The following is a 4,673-nucleotide window of genomic DNA, read 5'->3' as shown; positions in this document are numbered from 1 at the left end:
AGGTGGCCGTCTACCCATTCCATTGGATATACAAGATGACTTCCACACATTTGTAAGACTGGCCAGCATTTAGTTTGGTAATTAAAGCATCTACATCCCATATCAGAGGAGCTAGATTACATTCCTAGGCTCTGGCTCCTGATTCTGATATACAGACACAGGAGGCAGCAGGGGATGGCTCCAATTGTCAGGTGCCTGCCATTCACATGGGGGACTTTGACTTTCTGGCTCCTGGATTTGGCCACCTTCTGCCGCCTAGCACTGACTCCCACTTCCTATAGAAAAGGCAGCTCATTGTGGGGATGGGAGCTAGTTTAAGATGGAGCAACACTCATAGGAGATTGGAGCATACTAATCACCTCCTAATTAACTTCAGGGAGGAAACTTCTTGGTAGCTCACACACAGTTGGATCCCTGTCTGCAACATTTTTGAAACGGCGAATGACAGAAGGGACAACTTTGTTGTCAGAGGACAGAGTTGGGGCAGAGAACAAGGAGGGAGTGTTTGGTTCCACAAGAGCAATGGCAAGGACCCCTACATGGTGCAGTCATTCTGGATCTTGACAGTAGGTTATGCAATTCTACAGAACTAAGCACACATGCAAATCGATGCGCAGAGCTGGGATTCGGAACAGATTGGAATGTTTCATAATGATATTACTTGTAGTATTATACTGCAGTTTAAAAAAAATATTTTTATTTGAAAGGCAGAGTATCTGCTAGTTCACCCCCACATGGTCACAATGGCTGGAGCTGAGTTGATCCAAAGCCAGGAGCCAGGAGCTCTCCCAGGTCCCCCACGTGGGCGCAGAACCCAAGAACTTGGCCATCCTTGAGTGTTTTCCCAGGCCATAAGTAGGGAGCTGGATCATAAGTGGAGCAGCCAGGACATGACCCAGATTCCGTGTGGGATACTGGTGCTGTAGGCAGAAACAGCTTATGATACCACGGAGCTGACCTCTGTACTAGTTTTGCAAATTCTTTCCAGCAAAGTGTAAGGAATGTTCGTGACTCTGTAATCATGCTAGTACCACTTTCAGTTGAAAAGAAGCCAGGGTCTTTCCTAGGCTATTCATCTTCTGCTGCTCTGGCAGCACCCGTCTCTCTCTGAAATGCCCTTGTTTGCACAGCCCAAGACGCCGTGCACGGCAAGGGCCATGGCATGTCATAAACCTCCGTGTCCTTCATTCCAAACAGCGAAGAGCGTTCATTTCCCAACACTAGGCCAATGTACAAAGTCTGCGAGGGCGGGAGCAGCTCATCTCTTCATTTTGGAAAAGGGATAGAACAGTGTGTTCGAGCCCTTTTCAAACCACTGGGCTGTGGAGGGCACTTACAGCTGTGCCTGCTGAGACCCCGCAGGGAAGAGGATGACCCAGTTAGATGCACACCCAGCATACGCCTGCCGGTGCTCACCAACTTCAGCTAATGTTGACCAACCTCAGTGGGAAGCCTGGCCCCCCGTCAACACAGGCTCTTCCTTTGCCTGGTTAGGGGTGAAATCAACAGAAATGCGACTTGATTTATTGCACAATTTTAGTTCCCAAAATTTACTTCCAGGGATAAGGAACACCAGAGAAAATGGACCTTCAGTGGCTCCAATTTCACAAGGACAATGAGGAGCAGCTTAACAGTCAGGGGATGGGGGCGAGCTTGGGGAGAAGGGGCTTGGGGGAGACTTTGGAGAGGCAGAGAGGAGGATTAGCTCAGGTCAACGCAAGACCAAGCTGGAGTCTCTGATCTGGGCAGGCAGTCACCGGCAGAAGCCAGGCTTGGAGCGAGGTCATAACGGAAACGCACGGGCTGCCCCTGCACCTGCAGGCTCAGCCAAGAGGCTCCCCTGCCAAGGCACACCAGGCGCACACCAGACCTTCGTCAACAGCATCGTCCTTCACCTCAGGTTCCTAAGGCGGATCAGCTCTGGATGTGGGATCCAGCTCCCACCTAAGCTATGTCGTCCAGCAGCCGCGTGGCGGTGGTGACCAACAAAGGCATTGGCTTCGTCATCACGTGTGACCTGTGCCGGCTCTTCTCAGGGGACGTGGTGCTCACGGCGCGCTACGAGGAGAGGGGCCAGGCAGCCGTGCAGCAGCTGCAGGCGGAGGGTCTGAGTCCATGCTTCCACCAACTGGACATCAGGGACCTGCGGAGCATCCGCACCCTGCGCGACTTCCTCCTCCAGGAGTGTGGGAGCCTGGACGTGTTGGTCAACAACACGGGCATCTTCTTAGGTTGTAAAGGGAGGGACTTGTCTGTCTGCCAGGCACCCTGCAAGGTTGGGGTCTGCAACAGCTTCTTCGGCCCCAATCAGGCAGCGGGAAACGCTGGAAGGATGAAGGACGAGGGTTAGTGGGGTACTTTTCCAGCAAAGGCTGCTTCCTGGGTTTGCACAGAGGAGCAATCCCTGGTTTTCTTCACGGTTTCTCTGTTGACTGAGATGCAGAGCTTTTCTGAATTCTTACAGATTTGGTATAAACAAGAACTTGTGAAAAAATCCCATCTGGAATCACAATAATGCACTTGGGGGCAGTAGCAGAAGGCATGCGTGGTTGGGTCTGTACAATCCGTGTGGGACAGCTGGAAGGAGTTCCTGGCTGCTGGCTTTGGCAGCATTGGGCATTAAGAGAATGGACCACCAAGTGGAAGATCTCCCTCCAAATAAAGAAAATAAACAGACATCAGTAAATTACCTAAGCCCCAAGATTTATGACATCTGCTCTCCTCTTGGCCTTGAAGTGCGGGCTGCCATGCCCTTCCATGTTCAAGTCGAGCTGACCATGAAGACAAACTTTGATGGCACCCAAAATGTGTGCAAGGAGCTGCTGCCTCTCGTGAAGCCCCAGTTTGAGTCTCTTGGGGACCCCACGTGGGCTTTTCTGAGGGAGCTGACCCTGTCACCCTAGCTCTCGAGGCCAGGCCCTTCTGACTGTCCTGCCCCATCTGGGCCAATCCATGGCCTGCCACCCTGCCCAGTGTTGTTCCTCTTGCACTGGCTTGGAGAATCCTTCCCCAGAAGTCACCCCTGAGGCATGTCTCCTACTGCACGCACTTGCTGCGCTCTCCCTGTCCCTCCATCACCTCTGCATACCCCTCCTCAGTAAAGCACTTCTACAGAGGGCACTCATCTTTCCTCTGCATCCCCTTGACCACACACCTGGTCCTAGGAGTCACCCTACCCCACCCCCTCACAGCCACTACCAGAACTTAAGATTGTTCCCACTCAAGTTTCACCCAACCCATTGCCGGTCAACTGCACAACAGGCTTCAGTTGGATTTACAGTCAGTTGCAAACTTCCAGGCTCATGTTTGCAGCTCATGAGTCAGAGGTTCCTTGTTCCCAGCATGACACACTTTCATAGCTGCTTGTTAAGTTCTTTGACACAGATCCCAAGCGATGGGGTAGGAGGTGAACCCACTTTCCTGTGTCTCAAGAAACACCAGCTGTGACCTTCAGAGATGAAGACCCGTGCTTAGAATTTATTCCCAGTGTCTTCCTGATTTTTCTGACCTGTTGAACTGGATAGTGGAGCTCCTGGGAGATGAACGTTCCAGCCTGGAGGGTAATGCTGCTGCCTGTGATGCTGGCTGACGTCATATATGGACACCAGGTTGAGTCCAGGCTGCCCCCTTTCCAATTCAGCTCCCTGTTAATGGCCTGAGAAAAGCAGCAGAAGATGTAGGTGTCCCAGATGAAGCTCCTGTCTCCTGGTTTTGGTCTGGCTTTGCTCTGGTGATTGCTCCCATCTGGGGAGTAAATCTACAGGTAGATCTTTTTGTCTATCTCTCCCTTTGTAACTTAACTTTCAAATAACTAAACTAAATAAATACAATTTTTTATCCAAGCCCCTCATCACCCATGCCTGTTTTTCCTGAACTCAAGTTTTCTGGTCTCGAATCCCAGCAGCTTCGGTCTTCAGCGATCTCTTGCAAGCCTCTCCACGTAGTGACTTGTGATGTATTTCAGGCAGAGTGGTGAACGTGTCCAGCATGGTGATTGCCAAAGCTCTTAACAGCTGCAGCCCAGAGCTACAGCCGAAGTTCGGCAGAGAGACCATCACGAAGGCGGAGCTAGTGGGGCTCATGTACAAGTTCGTGGAAGACACAGGAATGGGGTGCACCAGGAGGAGGGCTGGCCCAGCACCGCGTATGGAGTGTCGAAGACCGGTGTCACTGTCCTGTCTAGGATCCAGGCCAGAAAACTGAATGAGCAGAGAGCTGACAAGATCCTCCAGAGCGCCTGCAGCCCAGGGTGGGTGAGAACCGACATGGGGGAACCTAGTGCCCTCAAAAGCTGGGAAGAAGGAGCAGAGACCCCCATGTACTTGGCCCTTCTGCCTCCAGGTGCACTGGAACCTCATGGACAGTTGGTCATGGAAAAGCAGGTGGCACAGTGGTGAACTCTGCCCACAGCTCCACTCGGCCTGTCCTGGTTTAACCTAAAGGACTTTAAGCTGTTGTTAAATTTCCTACACACATGGGGAAAAAGAAAAACATCTCCATCAGGTAACAGCTACTAACATTCTGCAACTTGAGCAGGGTATTTCGGGATTGTTAACTCTGAAGTCTTTTGTGGTTTCCTCTCTGATAGAGGCAGAGAAAAAGTTGAATTGCTGAAAATAATAACTGAAAATCAATAGTTGAATAAATGGTTCTTTGACAAAGTCTTTATATAT

General features: G+C 51.1%; 1 pseudogene; it reads left to right on the top strand.

Annotated features, from left to right (window-relative positions):
- Window positions 1-1,951: 1,951 nt before the first annotated feature.
- On the top strand, window positions 1,952-4,397 carry LOC101525632 (carbonyl reductase [NADPH] 1-like; annotated as a pseudogene).
- The last annotated feature ends 276 nt before the right edge of the window (window positions 4,398-4,673 follow it).

The sequence above is a fragment of the Ochotona princeps genome, chromosome 5 (assembly GCF_030435755.1).
Source record: "Ochotona princeps isolate mOchPri1 chromosome 5, mOchPri1.hap1, whole genome shotgun sequence".
In the NCBI taxonomy this organism is placed as follows: domain Eukaryota; kingdom Metazoa; phylum Chordata; class Mammalia; order Lagomorpha; family Ochotonidae; genus Ochotona; species Ochotona princeps.
Note: the sequence above shows the minus strand (reverse complement) of the source record. Positions and strands in the feature narration are given on the sequence as shown.